The 17,599-nt window shown below is 41.3% G+C and overlaps 1 protein-coding gene across 1 annotated transcript in view; it reads right to left on the bottom strand.

The window, feature by feature from the left end:
• RGS7 (regulator of G-protein signaling 7) overlaps positions 1-142 on the bottom strand; it is a 489,491-nt gene extending 489,349 nt beyond the window's left edge. Inside the window, exon 1 of the mRNA XM_010836687.1 lies at positions 2-142. The gene's annotated coding sequence lies outside the window, so the exon portion shown is untranslated. The remainder of the gene's footprint in view (position 1) is intronic.
• Between the last annotated feature and the right edge of the window lie 17,457 nt (positions 143-17,599).

Raw genomic sequence — 17,599 nt, 5'->3', positions numbered from 1 at the left:
GCCCTCCTCCTCAAGGTCGCGGCCCGAGGCGCCTGCTTCCCGGCGGCTGGGTGCGGCGGTGTCAGCGCGCGGCCAGCTTCATCACCTCCGCGCGGGCACAGGGCTCTGACGGCCCGCGCTCCACCGCTCCCTCCTTCGCTTGGCTCCCGGGCTCCCGGACCACGAGCGCGCGCGGGACCGAGACGCCCGGCCAGTGCGCGCGACTGGGGAGGGAGGAGGGGACTGTCACGTGGGACCCGGCGTCCCTAGGTGCCGGCTCGGGGAGGGGAGCCGGGCGGGGTTCGGGGGGCTCGGTTCCGCGCGGCCTCGCTGCCCCGTCTCCTCTGCCGCCCCACCGTCTCGGGCAGGGAAAGTGGCCGCCCTGCCCCCAGGCGCGTGCAACCCGGGCCCTTGCACACCCGGCTCGCCGGGGTGCGCGCCGCTGAAGGCCTGGAGATGGGAGTGTTAAGCCGGAGAACAGAAAGGGCGATGGGTGGGTGGGTGGATGGATGGATGGAGGCATGCAGGAATGGAGGTAGCCCCTTGCGGCGGGCCACTTTGGTCACGTGCCCGGTGACTACGCTGACACTGCGAGGGTAGCAGATGACTGATTATCGTTATGCTTTAAAAACGGGAGTAGAGGGATATTGAGACATCCTAGGAGTGAAGGAAATGTCCAGGATCGAATGAGTCATTCAGCCCGTTTGCCTGCAAATTTCACAGCTTCCTCCTAAGTTAGAGAAATGGAAAACGATTTGGAGACTGCCAACTCGAAGTGCACATCTTGCCACCTGTTACAATGAAGGTATAGTCGCAATATCTGGTTTGTGTTTTAGACAGGAGATGCTCAGAGGACCTGTCACCCACTTAACTCTCACCCTCCAGCAGTTTTCAAAGAATGAGGGTAGGGTGATGATTCCCCCATAATTATTCTTCAGGTGGCTGTCACTAGTTCTTCTGTAAGGATTAGAGTGACATTAAGAAGAAAAATCACTTTTGTCCCAATTATAGTAAAGAAAGTAGTGTGTCTGGCTTTCAGGGGCAGGGTCGTGAAGTTAAAAATATCTGAAGTTTTCCTTCCACAGCTGGGCCAGGTGTTGAGGAGAAACACAAAATAATCAAGCTAGCCTCTTCCTAACATCCTAGATAAGAATGGAAGTTACAACTGGTCAGGAGAGCCCATCAAAGTAAACCCAGGGCCGTGTCCTCAAGTGCCTTTCCTCAGTCCCACCTAGCTCCTGTCAGCTTTTAACCAGGAAACATGTATTTTTTCAACCTACCCTCTTTTCTGAATAATACAGGGCAGAGATTCCTAGCCCAAACTATGTTACACACACCCTAGTCTGACCACCTCCCTCGTGTGCTCTGGAAATTGTGATTTTTTTCAGCAAAATTGCCACTTTTTCCACTTCTTCTCTAAATATGTGCTTAACTTTCTGACTGTAGCCAAAACCTGCCTCGTCCCCTTCAGCCCCTCTCTCTTGCCATTTATTCAGTCAATTCCAGGAAGTTGTGATGAATTGGATTAATAAGTTTGGAAAGAGTAATTGGGCATATTCACTTCATGGCAAATAGATGGGGAAACAGTGGACACAGTGGCTGACTTTATTTTTCTGGGCTCCAAAATCACTGCAGATGGTGATTGCAGCCATGAAATTAAAAGATGCTTGCTCCTTGGAAAGAAAGTTATGACCAACCTAGACAGCATATTAAAAAGCAAAGACATTACTTTGCCAACCAAGGTCCGTCTAGTCAAGGCTATGGTTTTTCCAGTGGTCATGTATGGATGTGAGAGTTGGACTACAAAGAAGGCTGAGCGCCGAAGAATTGATGCTTTTGAACTGTGGTGTTGGAGAAGACTCTTGAGAGTCCCTTGGACTGCAAGGAGATCCAACCAGTCCATCTTTAAGGAGATCAGTCCTGGGTGTTCATTGGAGGGACTGATATTGAAGCTAAACTCCAGTACTGTGGCCACCTGATGCGAAGAGCTGACTCATTTGAACAGACCCTGATGCTGGGAAAGATTGAGGGCAGGAGGAAAAGGGGACGACAGAGGATGAGATGGTTGGATGACATCACCAACTCAAAGGACATGGGTTTGTGTGGACTCCGGGAGTTGGTGATGGACAGGGAGGCCTGGCGTGCTGCGGTTCATGGGTCACAAAGAGTCGGACATAACTGAGTGACTGAACTGAACTGAACTCAGTTTGAACATTTTTCTCTTAACTCATTATTGACTGTAGGATATTTTCAGAAACTAACACCTGTGGCTGGCGATTTGTTATGTAAGAGATATTGATACGTCTCTGGTCAATAAAGTTCTGGTAACAAAAGATGTATTAATATGTCTCTGGTTAATACTGTGTTAAGGAGGACTGCCTGAAAGAAGCAGTTTCTCCCTCACATCCCAAGATAGAGATTTTATCCCATTAGTGGGGTCTCACCCAAGCTTAGCACTGATGGAACATTCCCATCAATCAGCAAACTAACAGAAAAGAGCTAACATTTTATATTTTATGAATGAGGTGTAAAATATGCACCAGTTGTATGCATAAAGTATAAAATATACCCTATCCATCTATCTACCCATTATATGTCAATATCTATATGTAGACTATCTCACATAAGATATGTACATAAGGCATCTATACATAGATACAGATATAGGCATGTGTAAACTCTCCCTTGTCACACTTCCCACTTACTCTTGTCCTATTTTTCTGCTTTTATACCAAAAACTTCCTCTTCCCTCATTCTGCCTTGAACCCATTCTATTCTGACAATAATCTCCTTGTTACTATATCAATGGTCATTTCGCAATATGTGAATCGACTTATAAGTTAAAGTTTATGCCTCTCACTTTCTCAAAAACTTTCTACATTTGCTTATCAGGGTACCACTGGCTGTTATTTCTTTTTTTTTTTTTCTAGTTTTGTTAAGACATAATTGACATACAGCACTATATAAGCTTAAGGTGTACACCATAATGATTTTATTTCCGTACGTTGTAAAATGATTACCACAGTAAACTTAGTGAATGAACATCTATTATCACATAGATGCAAAGGGGAAGAAAAAAAATTATTTTTTCCTTGTGGTGAAAGCTCTTAGGATTTACTCTCTTAACAACTTTCATGTACCATGTACAGTAGTGTTAATTATATTTACCCTGTTGTACATTACCTTTCTAGTACTTATTTATCTTGTGGCTGAAATTTGTACATTTAGGCTACCTTCATCTGCTTCCCCTTCCTCACCCCCAACATCTGATCTGTTTTTCTTTGAATGTGTTCACGTGCTAGTTTGTTTCTGAGGTAAAACTGACCTACAAGGCTGTGTAGTTCCTGTTGCAACATAGTGATTCAATATTTTTATACATTTCAAAATGATCACCACAGTCAGACTAGTTACTATTTCTCACCATATGAAGATATTAAATAATTATTGACTACATGTCCCACACTGTACATTTTATACCCGTGACATCCCCTGGAGAAGGAAATAGCACCCCACTCCAGTGTTCTTGCCTGGAGAATCTCATAGACAGAGGAGCCTGGTGGGCTATAGTCCATGGCATGGCAAGAGTCAGACACAACTAAACCACCATACTACTATAAATGGAAAGTAAGTACCTCTTAATCTCCCTCACCTATTTCTCTCATTTCCTCTATACCTTTTTATTTCTTTTCTGCATTACTGGTTGCTATTTCTCAGCCTCATTGCTTGTTCCTCTTTATCTTTTTCACCTCTGAATTTTAAAATGCCTCATATCCCAATCTTTGCGCCTCTACGTCTCTCATTTAATGAGTACTCCCTAGGTGAGATAAATCAGACTCAGACCTTTAAATGCTTCCTAAATACTAATAACTCCCAAATGTATTCCTTTCATGTAGACTCATGCTCTGAAATCCAGTCTGTCAACTGCCATCTTAACATCTCTATGGAATGTCTAATTGGTGTCTGATCAGCTTCATGATAGGCGGGATACTGTCTGTTTATCTCAGTGCTGTGCAACATCCCAGGCATAGTACAGTTTCTGGCACACAGTAGGTGCACGTTAACTAAATGAATTGAAGCATCTAATAATAATAATATAATAAGTAATTTTTATATTTAGCAATACAGTGTTTAGGTTATCTCATTTAATCCTTAGTAAAACCCTGCATGCATGCATGCACCCAAGTCGCTTCAGTCATGTCCAGCTCTGTGTGACCCTATGGACTGTAGCCCTCCAGGCTCCTCTGTCCATGGGATTCTCCAGGCAAAGAATACTGGAGTGGATTGCCATGCCCTCCTCCAGGGCATCTTCCCAAACCAGGGATGGAACCCATCTCTCTTTACGTTTCCTGTATTGGCAGGCAGGTTCTTTACCACTAGCGCCACATGAGAACGTAGTTATAATTGTCATCTCTCTTACACTGATATACCAGTGGGGAAGGGGAGGATTAGAAAGCTTACATAAACTGCTGGATACAACCTACATAACCAATAAGTGGCTATGTTGATCTGTACTGTGCCAGTTTGCTGAGCTAAAACTACATTTTTCAGGATTGCCTTCTCTGTATGCATGTGAGTGGAATTTGCCAAAGGAGGAATTTGTGCAAAAGTAGGAAAATAGAGTGAGATAACACTTATTCTTCTCCGAAGGACTTTGTAGTGTGACTACAGTGACACACTCGGAGTCCCAGAATGTTTTAGCATGTCTATGCTCTCACTTCACATTCAGGTATTCCTAATTCCCAACCCTTATGAGCAACAGTCGCCCCATGCACATATCAAAAGCCTGAATGTGGACCTAAAGGAGCAATAGCCATGCAAAGACCACAGCTTTCCACTGACTTTCTACCAGCTCCCTCAGGTACCTTCCAGTACCTGGCTATGTCTGGCTTCCCAGCTATCCCTGGGAAGGGATAAGTTTCAACAAGTAAGCTTCAACTTACCCACTCACAAAACAGCTTCAGAGGGTCTGGTAATGACTTTTCTCAGATATTTCAGTTGCTCCTTCTAGAAAGTAACTCCCCCAGCTTCCGTCACAATTGTATAAACTATTGTTCCTGTAGTACACCTCTTATTCCATTATACTCATACTGGTTCTATTTCCCTGAGTGGCTTGTTACTGTTCGTTGTTCCATCACTAAGTCATGTCCGACTCTTTGTGACCCCATGGACTGCAGCATGCCAGGCTTCCATGTCCTTCACTATCTCCTGGAGTTTGCTCAAATTCAAACTGAGTGGCTGGCAGAGTTCAAATCCAAGTCTTCCTAGTGCTGTTCACTATTCTACAAGAAATCCAAGTTAGGGAGATAAAACCCTGAAACCAATAACTATGGGAAAGTGCAAAACTGGATGATCGCGGGGAGGTGAACTGACTGAAGGAAATGGGGTGACATTAAGCCTGAACTCGTCACGGACTGAGAGCATATCTCCATGTAGAGATGATGAGACGGAAAGGGTTTCCAGTAAGACACAAGAGGTTCTGAAACATGTTAGGAAAATTACTGTAATAAGACTAAAATTTACTGGATTCCTACCATATCTATATTTATATATAGACACCATTTGTATCTATATTCCTTCTCAACAGTTTTTAAAATTTCTGACAAAATTTATCCCATAAGCTATGTAAAGGAACGGGTTCAAGTTAGGAAAACTGACCGTGGTCACATACCTTCTATTAGAAATTGGATTCAAATATGCCTGTGTGTGTCTCCAAAGTCCTGTGGAAAATAATGTGTAAAAATGCCTCCAGCAAAAATATGAGTTCAAAAAAATCAGGGGTTCCCCACCAAGATGCCTTTCATTCTATTGTCTGTTTCATCTCTCATCTCACTGTCATCCCTCCATGTACCTGACTTACACCTCTCTCTCTGTGTGTTTATGCCTCAAGAATGCTTCTGACCACTTACTCTTGCAAGGCAAATATCAAGGAGGAAGATTCAAGGAACAGCACATTTCACTATTTCTTCTACTGTTATTATTAAGCCTCATTAGGCAATTCATAATTTTTGTAACAGGGTGCTGGAAACAAAATCATGTCCATCATCTCAACATTTCTAAGACACATTTTGCATATGTATACTGAGGGAATTAGACTAGATTATCCCTCAAAGTCCATCTGGATCTTATAACATGAGGCTTTAATATGTTCTTGTTGTATTTTTGGCCCATGTAATGACTTTTTATGTTGCAAGCACCAAAACAATATGGTTACTCTAAGATGTTTTTCTGTATCTTTCCAAAACCATGTAAATATGTGATTCTTAGCTATCATCACTCAAAATCACTTATCTTTTTCCTCATGAACCCTATATTTTGAGATATTTTTCTAAAACAAATTAAATGGTAAGATGTGATAATGTATCCATTTGTCCAGTCGTAGAGAACTTACAGTGCAATTGACAAGTTTGTTGTCTCTCTCCCTCTGAAAGAATTTAAGTTCTGTGAGGTCAAGCATTTTTCCTCTCCTGTTCATTATATCCCCAGGGTCTAGAACAGGATATTGTGTTGTTGTTATTTAGTTGCTAAGTCTTGTTCGAGTCTTTTGAAACCCCATGGACTATCCATGGGATTTCCCAGGCAAGAATACTGGAGTGGGTTGCCATTTCCTTCTGCAGGGGAACTTCCCAACCCAGAGATCTTGCTTGGCAGGCAGATTCTTTACCACTGAGCTACCAGGGAAGCCTGACATATAGTGAGCACCCAGTAATTATTTCATGATTTATTGAATGAATAAATCCATGAACACGATTCTGTTTGAAAGACTAGGTGTGCTAGAAGACCATGGTCTATGAGTTTGAACAAAACTGAATTAACATCAAGTTTCACAGTATATAGAAATGATTTGCTCTTCAAACCTGTTTCCTGTGTCATAAAGGAAAAGAAAATTCCTCTTCCCACTCCACTCCCACTCCACAGAGAAATGCTTTGAGAATTAATTAAACAGTAACATGGAGAAAGCATTTTGAATTTCTAGAAGAAAGCACTTTATTAATTCGAGGCTTTTATTGTGTGAAGAAACTGTAAGTGACACAGGGGCAAGGATAAAGATGAGGACATGTTAAATGGATTAAACTGTTCAGAATATTACATTGGCATTTTAAGGGATAATTGATTTGAGATTGATATAGGCAGAGTGAAAAACACAAAGCAGTTTAAGAAATCTTCTCCCAAATAACAGATTTTTAAGAAATACTTTCTTCTTTGTAGTCAATTCTCAATTGACTACAGTGCACAATTTATGGCACAATACTCTTATTAATGAATTATTCCCCATGTTTACCATTCTTTTGTCTATATTATGGGTATCTTCTTGCTAATTAGAACTCCCATACCAATGTCAGAGGGCTGGCATTAAAAAAAAAAAAAAAGTTTAAACTAAAATTTGTCCTTATCAGGAGTACATTCCTTTCTCCTTGTTTATTAGGGTCCAGCCATGAAGCCAGGTAAGAGTCACAGAATTAGAGACATATGAATTGTACCCAATTCAATGCACAAGTCACTAGGTATATGGCACAGAAAATTGTACAACATGAGTTAGTCAACATGGGGAGATGGAAAGGGGTAATGAAATGCCCCAAGGAGAAGCCTGGGCAGAAGGAGTCTCAAGTTCAGCAGCAAGGCTCACTGCAAGCGACAAGTATGAGTGGAAAGTCATCTGAAGCTCTGAGGGAGCCCCCAGCGGTATCCCTGGAACAACTCTCACCAGCTCAGAGTTGGGTCCTCCAGTAAAGAGCCTTACAGTTACTCAGCTCCATGGTCTCATTTTGAGAAGTCTGTCTGTCAGTAGGCGTAACAGTAACATCCCAGGGGATCTTGTCTCTATTGGTTGCTCTTTCAGTTCCAGTGACATAAATCCTAATTTGCCTAGTAAATCACTTATCTAAATTAGCACTGTTAGTCTATTACTCAAAGACACTTGAACTCTTACAGCAGACATGTCAAATCAACTAATATGAAAGCACATTGGCCACTGTGACTCCATTTTGAACTACTTAGCGTGGCTTAACATAGCATAAATCCTATAACTTTCACTCAGGATAAGTAGGAATCATCACACAAAAGAAATCATATCATAACCCTCCTTCTTGTTAAAGTGTTTAAATTCTGATATAGATTACTTTCAAAATGACACAATTTTAAAATGTTATATACACTGTTAAATTAGTTGAGCACATATTATGAGTGAGATGCTGTATAAAGTTTGGGAAGGAATACAGAAATGTTGCAACTTTGTTCCTGCCCTTTTGGCATGTTGGAACAGGACTAGAGAGGGCATGAGAATGCTTGAGTTTTAACTGACTCCACTGCTTAAAATCTGGGTTACGTGGGTGACTTGACCATTCTAAGCCTCAGTGTCCTTATAAAACAAAACTCATATTATCTGCTTTGTTTTGCTGTGAAAATCTTTTTATTAAAAGGTAAATAAAGTATTTAGAATGACAATCTGATAACAGTCATGTTGATCAGATCAGAAACCTAGCAATAGATCCCCATTTCTTTTGGTCAGACACCAGGAGCAGATGTAACTGCAGTCATTGAAACGGTTCATCCAACAGGCAAGGTAGGATGTCTAGAAAGTACTGAAAACCAAATGACAAGATCAGAATGGTATAATGACAGATAGAAGGCAGAGCCCCCGAAGGAGGGCTAAGCATAGCAAGAACAGGCCATGTCTGCAGCTTTCAACAGGGCTGGTTTTGGGATGCATGAGTGCAGAGACCAGCAGTTGGACAAGGGTAAGTGGGGTCATGGCCTCAGAAGGTAGGAAAACACAGAGCAACTCACTTCCTGTTTAGTTTCCAAATTCTTAGCCAAGAACAGTCTTCAAATTAGAAATGATAGAAGATGTGATTAGAATATTAAAATAATAAAAATGGAAGGGATTGGGGCTTCCCTGGTGACTCAGTGGTGAAGAATCCACCTGCCAATGCAGGAGACATGGGGTCAATCTCTAGACCTGGAAAATCCCACACGCCCCAGAGCAACTAAGCCCTTGCACCACAACATTGAGCCTGAAGCTGCAACTGCTGAGCCCACTGTGGCAACTATTAAAGACTGTGTACCCTAGAGCCCGTGCTCCACAGAAGAGAAGCCACCTCAATGAGAAGTCCATGCACTGCAATGAAGAGTAGACCCTGCTCACCACAACTAGAGAAAAGCCGGCATGGCAACGAAGACTCAGCACAGCCAAAAACAAATACATTAAAAAAATTTTTTTTTTAATGGAAGGGGTAACCCTCAAAAACCAAATGAAGAAACTGGGCTTCAATTACTTGCACTTACTTTTTCAAGGTCACACAGCTCAGCAGAGTAAGAGTCAGGACTTAAATCTTAAGTTTCCAAATCTAATGATTCTTACATTATGTGATACTGCCTCTAAGAGGCAACTTCCCTTCCCAGGATAAAGGAAGAAAAAGGGGGGCACTCAGTTGTCTTAAGAAATTTATCTCTAGAGTCAGAGAAATTCTGGTCACTGGCACCGAGAGATTTGGAAAAGAAATCCTCAGGAACTTACAAAGCATGGTAGAGGAAAGACGATAGTAAAATAGAGCCGGTTTGTCCAAAATAAGGGAGAAAATACACAAGCTGGTACCTAGAGCCTGCCCATATGAAATTTCTACAATAGAATTCAACACATGTTTATTAAGTCCTTTACAACATACCAGACATTACGCTAGTCCATGATGATGAATTGACCTTTTCCAAAACAAAGTCCAAAAGAAGAGAGATGGGCAAATCACTATAATGTGATGCATTCAATGCATGTGTCGACAAAGTGGTACGAAAGCATAGAATTTAAAGTCAAAGACGTTTTATCAGTCTCTAAAGGTGATAGAAATTTTCCAGAGGATCAAAGGGGAGGAATAGCAGAGCAGCATTTCAGTTGGGTGGAATGACATGTGCTGAATTACATAAATAAGAGACAAATGTTTGATGAATAGCAAGAAGTTTGATATGGATGGTTTCAAATAGAAGGAATGACTTTGATGGAGATGAAGATGGTATATAAACTGGGGCCAGATTTTGAAGAACTTACAGCTCACACTGGGAAGTTTGGGATTTAAGCAATCAGAAAGTGGATGGGGTTTGAAAATTTGAAGAGAAGAGCGGGGATGACGAAGAGCCAAATGAGCGTACACCCACCACAACCTCAAGCGGACCAGCTGCATTTCATCTGTAGGTATGGGTCTCTAGACTGGCAAATGAGGACTGCATGAAGGTAAAATGTACTGTTCAACAGAGCATTTGACAGTTTCTTTTGTGAGAGCTTTGTAAACATGAAGATTAAGTAAGGACTTGAAGAACGGTTCATTGGATTCATAATAGACTGAATAAAACCCGAAAAAAGAGCTGATCAACAGATTAGGGCACACCAGAAAGGAGGACTTCATGGAGACGATTCAGAGGTTTGACATTAGAATTTCCCTGTTCTATTTGGGCTTACGCAATGACTCAAAAGTGTAAGTAGCCCACTTAATCAAATTTATAAATGGCACAAAGCCATAAAGAATAGTTAATACACTGGATAATGGCGGCAAAACCCAGGGAGATCAAGGCAGGCTGGTTGAATCTGCATTGCTATAGACATAGTGACAGAGAAGTATAGATGAAATGAATGGAGTTAGAAACAGGGCCTGCCACAGCACTGCTCTCTAGAGACATATGATTCCACATACCAAAGACAGAGAACTCCACACTCCATCGTTTGTTAAAACTCTGCCTCCTCCTTTGCTATTTAAAATCCATGAGCACAGAGATTTTGTTCCGTTTTTACTACTTATTGCACTCTATTGTATACCCAGTGCCTACCCCTGTGCCAGGCACATAGCAGGGAACATGTTGAAGGAGTGATGAAATTAATCTGGAGGTAAGTAATAAGGATGTGAAAGTGCTCAAAGCCACTCTGATGATGAGGAGAAACAGAGATACTTTGTCCGAAAAAGAAAAGGCATGGGCGGTGTGTGATGACTGTCTTAAAACATTAAAGGACTCTCTTGTGGAAAAAGAATCAAACACAGTCTTTCAAGCCCCAGAGGACAAATTTAAATCTAAAAGGTAGATGTTTCAGGCAGGTGGATTTCAGTTTGATGCAAGGAAGTAATTTCTAACAATTAGGGCTGTTCAGAACGGCCTTACTGAGGAGGTGAGTTGCATGTCCCTAGAGGTGTCTGAGGACCTGATGAATGGTCATTATTCATTATGTTCCATTGATTATTGTTCCACTGAGGCTCCTGGGGTAGGTGACCATCATGGTCACTTCTAATCTACGTTGTCCAACTACAAAATGAGATGGCATACGAGAAAATGATTTGAAACTTAACCCTTAAAACTGAACACCATTTTCCTAGGAAGACTTAAAATAATTTTCATCTAAACTGAGGCAAGATTGACCTGAAATATTAAAAATGACAGACGAAGAATACTAATAATAAAACATCTCTTTGATTTTATTTGGGGCTTTCTTGGTGTCAGGGAAGACCTCATGCAGGAGAGGGGACTTGCTTAGCTTTAAATATTGGGTACAGAAGGGGTGGGCTGGTTGTTGCTGAAGTGTGACTGTGAGAGAAGCTGCACACCCAGAAATATGTGTTATCTGATATCAGTAAGTTGGTCTTCACCACACAGTTGTCTTATATGTATCTTTTCATCAGCAGTTTGTAGTTTCTCAGAAGTTGCTAATTTATCACTCTCAGGACAAAGAGCACCTGTTCACCCCAAGATTCAAAACCTCATTTGTAATTCTCTTATTCTCCTTTTCTTTGATTCTCCATTTTCTTTACTTATAAATATTTCCTAGCTCTTCTAACTAGCCAAGCATTAACACTACTGAATTTCTGCAGACCTAAAGGAGTCTTAATGTGCTACAGTCCATGAGGTTGTAAAGAGTCAGACACGACTTAGCAACTAAACAACAACACCAAACTTGCTTTTAAGAAAAAACAGCAATGGGGGGGGGGGGAGAGTGAAGACTCAAATTATGGACTCAAATTATGGACTACACTTTTGTAATTTATAGAAAAGCATTTTTTTATCGATCAGATGACTGTAATATATGTATTTTATATGAACATGTATACACCCATTGGGCTTCCCAGGTGGCTCAGTGATAAAGAATCCACCTGCCAATGAAGTTGACCTTAAATTAGTTAGTTCATCAACTTCAAAAACTATACAAAGAATAATGCTGTAACTGAAAGATGGCCAAGCAGTCTACAGCAAAGAACTTAGCACCGGTATTAAGATTCTCCCTGTGCTGTGTAACTTTTGCTCTTATGGTACTTTAACCATAAGAGTTCTACTCTGCAGTTTTCAATCTACTTGACAATCCTTATGGCATTTTCCACTCTCCTTAAATATTAGACCCCTAGAAAGAGTTATTTTTCTTTCTTATCATTGGTTACTCCAGTGATAATTTTTCAAGGTGCAAAAGTCAATGTTATTTGTTTTTGACTAATAAAGCCCAAATTTGGAAAAGAAGGCTTTTCCGAGTTTCCCAGTGTAGCTCGTGGACACCTGGGAGAGAAACGCCCTAAGCAGCAGAGCAAGGCTCTGGGAGCCATCTCTTTTGGTCCTCTGGGGCTGCTAAATATGTTCTTGAGTGCTCCAAATACTGCAGTTCTTAAATCTAGCATCTGTCTATTCCTTGATCGGCAATGAAGTTTTTGCTTAGATGCTTTGAGCTCTGCTCGATGAGAAAGAGGTGATCATTTGTGGGATCAGCAGAAAGAATGCTATGACTGAATAACAATCCTGCCCTGACCCAAGAATGTGGCATTCCAGGCCTTCAGGAATGATCCTGGCTTAAGGGTCTCCCTCTCTTCTGAGACCCATTTGTGAAAAGTCCAGTTAAATTCAACTATCTGGCTGACACAGTTCTACGCTGACTGAAAGCAGATCATTTATTCTAGATCTTTGAGGGAGGGCCTGAAGTTCTCTATCAAGCCACTGCAGGTGGAGGAAGGCCCAGGAAGTCACTGTAACAACTCCTGTGGATTCCCAAGCATCTCTCCCAGAAATAACTGTGTCTTTTCTGAATCATTAAATCTTTATTCATGAAGCACTTACACTGCGTCTGACAAGTTTCTAAATGAATATCACAGACCAAATAGATGGAGAATCACCCAGACCCAAATTAGGAATACCAGAGAGCTAGTAAAGTACCCTAGAGAATGTCTCTTCCCAGCTCACTTTCTTTGCTTGCCCCCAGTACTCTTTCTGGTGACCTCATCCACTCACTGGCTACAAATGCCATCATGCTGATGACACTCCAATTTACATCCCAATCCTGATTTCTACCCCATCCCCAGAACTCCAAACTCACATTCCCAACTGTTTACATCTTCACTGTGACACCGTAGCCATTTCTATTTAAAGAGGTCCAAGACAGAAATTCTATTTTCCCAGCCTGTATCCCAAGTTGTTCCTTTTCCAGAATTCCCCATGTGAGTAAGTAGAATACTCTTTTCCCAAGAATACAAGCAAAAATCTAAGAATCATTCAAGGAAACCATAATCCTTCCCCTTTACTCATTCCCTTATACAATACATTAGTAAGTCCTTTCAGTACATATCAAAATAAATATCATATCAAGATAATTCTATTCTCCCATCTCCTCTGCCACCTCCTAGACTAAGCCACCATTGTCTTCTACACAGACTACTCAAGTAGCCTTCTAACGATTCTTTCTGCTTCCATTCTTAGCTATATTCACACAGTCTTCAAATAAAGCCAGAGTGATATATTTAAAATATGTAATAGATCATGATGGTATTTGGCAGCTTATATCTTTCAATAGCTTCCTAATTCCATTGGAATAAAATTCACACTTCTTACTGTGGCCTACAAAATCTTTAATCATTTGGCCCCTCATCACCTCTCCAAGTTCATCTTATGCTATATTTATCCTTGCTCAAAATTCAAGAGATGATCATCTCTATCTTACACAAGCTGTTTCAGGAAATAGAAAAAGAGGAAAAGCCAGCCAATGTAATGAAATCTAATTTCAAAACTGGACAAGGACAGGGTAAGAAGAACACACAATAGAATCATCTCACTTGTGATCCTAGGGTCAGGAAATAGATAAAATAATTTTATTAAATGTAGTATATATCAAATAGGCCTTGTCAGTATACTATACCATAATCTGGGAGTTACCTCAAGAATGCAAGGATAAGTCAATATCAAAATCTTTTAACATTATCTTTCAATAAATATACGAAGAGAGAAAACAGTGCAATCAACTCGATAGAGGAATATATTATTCAGGACAGGCAGGCTATGCTGTGGTAACAGACAGATAACAAAATCTCTGTAGCCTACAATAAGAGGGGCTTATTGCTTTCTCAAGAAAATTCCATCTTATTAAATTAAGTGTACCAGGTTCAGTCCTTGGCTTGGGAAGATCCCCTGGAGGAGAGCATGGCAACCCACTCCAGGATTCTCTTGCCTGGAGAATCCTCATGGGCAGAAGAGCCTGGTGGGTACAGTTCATAGGGTCACAAAGAGTCAGACATGACTGAAGTGATTGAGCACACGCACTGTATATAAAATGCATCATATATCAGGTTAAATACAGAAAAATTATAAGTCATGTATTATTTCATAGCCTTCAAGTAATTGCTGTGTCATGGGATGGGTATTGGACTCAGTGTGGAGACTCACATTGCTAACTTTGGGCAGGTCACTTAATCTCCATGTAGCTCAAGTTTTTCATCTGAAAAAATGAGTAGATTAAACTGAATGATCTGCTTTCTTACAGTTCTGACATCCCTGATAGATCAGCCTTAGCACTGTCAGTGGAGTTGACATGATATGGCCATCAATTCCCAGGCATATTTAGCTTATTTATTTTTTCTCTTTTGGTCTAAGCTACTTCCATATTCCTTTTCCTCCCATTTTCTGGACATACATATATAGTAACAGAAAGCACAACTTCTCCACAAATGATCCTTTTCTTTAATTGAAATATAGTTGATTTACAATATTATATTAGTTTCAAGTATACAACATAGTGATTCAATATTTTTACAGGTTATACTCTCTTTAAAGGATGTGAGAGTTGGTCTATAAAGAAAGCTGAGAGCAGAAGAATTGATGCTTTTGAACTGTGGTGTTGGAGAAGACTCTTGAGAGTCCCTTGAAGTGCAAGGACAACCAACCAGTGCATCCTAACGGAAATCAGTCCTGAATATTCATTGGAAGGACTGATGCTGAAGCTGAAGCTCCAATACTCTGGCCACCTGATGCAAAGGACTGACTCACTGGAAAAGACCCTAATGCTGGGAAAGATTGAAGGCAGGAAGAAAAGGGGACAACAGAGGATGAGATGGTTGGATAGCATCACCGGCTCAAGGGACATGAGTTTGGGTAAACTCCGGGACTTGGTGATGGACAGGGAGGCCTGGCGTGCTGCAGTCCATGGGTTTGCAAACAGTCGGAAACAACTGAGTGACTGAAATGAACTGAAATGAAAGTTATTAAAAAATAATGCTACATTCCTCTGTGTTGTACAATATATCCCTGTTGCTTCCACAAGTGAACATTCTGATTTTGAATTCATTTGCAGAGAGTGAAGCAGCCCCCAGCTGCCATTCATAAACAATCCTTGAAAAAGCTAACTTGCAATAGGCTTCTATCTTGCTTAGCCTCTTCTGAGAAAAGTCCCATTTTCGGTGAACTTGGCTAGGAGTGTGATGTATCCTTATCCTACAGGAATTGAAAACATCTTCTAAAACTTCACAGGAAAAAACACACACTTTGAAATATAATAGAAACGTAATTGTATGGAACACGAGGGATTTAGAGTCTCTTAGGCCAGGGAGACTCCAAACTACTTCCTTTGTATCCTGAGCACAGGCCCTTCATGCACCCTCCTTGGTGGTGGGATAGTGTATATGGAAGAGGACATTCAGGCTGTGGAGTTAAACTAGGATTCAGAGCCCTCCTCTGTAGTGTTAGAGCCCTCAGTCTCCTCATCTGAAATGGGCAGATAATAAACGCTACCTCAGGCTTCCCTGGTGGCTCAGAGGTTAAAGCGTCTGCCTGTGATGTGGGAGACTGGGTTCGATCCCTGGGTTGGGAAGATGCCCTGGAGAAGGAAATGGCAACCCACTCCAGTATTCTTGCCTGGAGAATCCCATGGATGGAGCAGCCTGGTGGGCTACAGTCCACAGGGTTGCAAAGAGTTGGACACGACTGAGCGACTTCACTTTCACTTTCATAAGTCTGTGGTAGGACCAAATGTGGTAACATCTCTTGGTCATTTAGCATGGTCTCTGGCACATGACCCCTTGTGGCTCAGCTGGTAAAGAATCCACCTGCAATGCAGGAGACCTGGGTTGGGAAGATCCCCTGGAGAAGGGAAAGTTTACCCACTCCAGTATTGTGGCCTGGAGAATTCCACAGACTACATAGTCCATGGAGTTGCAGAGTCAGGCACAACTGAGTGACTTTCATTTTCACTTTCTGGCACGTGAAGACCTACATAGAGGTTAGTTCCTTTCTTTCCTCAATTTCTTGATAAAATAGCTTTAGTTGGACTAAAGAAAATCTTGTCCTCTGAAACAACTAAATTGAAAAAAACCTAGAGAACACAGTTAACTGAAAATAGCAAATTATCAGTGTTTTCTGTTAATACTAGTGCCATGAAAACTCTGTGAATTTGGTACCACTTGCAAATAATGCAAAGATGATTCACAGTCACATTTATAAAGTGTTTTGACCTCCTTAGGAGAAAGATGTTAAATAGATCAAAGCAAAATTCTGTTCGTATCATTCTTCACTGGAAATGCCATGCTTAACCACATTAAAACTCTAACATATTCTTCTTCTTTTTCTATGCTATGAACTCAGGTCAATGTTTAGAAAAACTGTGTCTGTCACCAGGAAGAATGATGAGATAGCACACAGGGCAATTTACAATAAAGAAGTGAGAAAGACTGGACAGATAGAGAACATTAGCTGCTCCCAGAAACAAATTTGAAAAGATACAGAACCGAGCTCTTAGAGAAAACTGCCTTAAAACACATGGTCATCTTTGCTCGTGATTTAAATTTAGTTATGTTATAATTTCCCTGCTTATTTGTTCCTCTAATGTGCTGTCAAGAACAGTCAGAGCCATTTAGGAATTCACGGAGCTGTTTAGTGATCTAGAATTGATTAATGCCCATTGACATTGAGAGTTGGTTTGGAGTGAATGAAAATGCATCCTTTCAGCACTCTGCTGCTGCTGCTGCTGCTAAGTTGCCTCGGTCGTGTCCGACTCTGCGACCCCATAGACAGCAGCCCACCAGGCTACCCCATCCCTGGGATTCTCCAGGCAAGAACACTGGAGTGGATTGCCATTTTCTTCTCCAATGCATGAAAGTGAAAAGTGAAACTGAAGTCGCTCAGTCATATCGGACTCTTCGCAACTCCACAGACTCTAGCCTACCAGGCTCCTCCATCCATGGGATTTACCAAGCAAGAGTACTGGAGTGGGGTGCCATTGCCTTCTCCATTTCAGCACTCTAGGGGAATAGAATAAGAGGCCTTCCTATTTGAAACAAAAGCTCTCAAACACCTGTGTTTATAAGCTAATTCCTAGCATAGTGGAGAGAACAGCAAAACCACTGACCACTGA

Source organism: Bison bison, unplaced genomic scaffold, assembly GCF_000754665.1.
Source record: "Bison bison bison isolate TAMUID 2011002044 unplaced genomic scaffold, Bison_UMD1.0 scf7180017864064, whole genome shotgun sequence".
In the NCBI taxonomy this organism is placed as follows: domain Eukaryota; kingdom Metazoa; phylum Chordata; class Mammalia; order Artiodactyla; family Bovidae; genus Bison; species Bison bison.
Note: the sequence above shows the minus strand (reverse complement) of the source record. Positions and strands in the feature narration are given on the sequence as shown.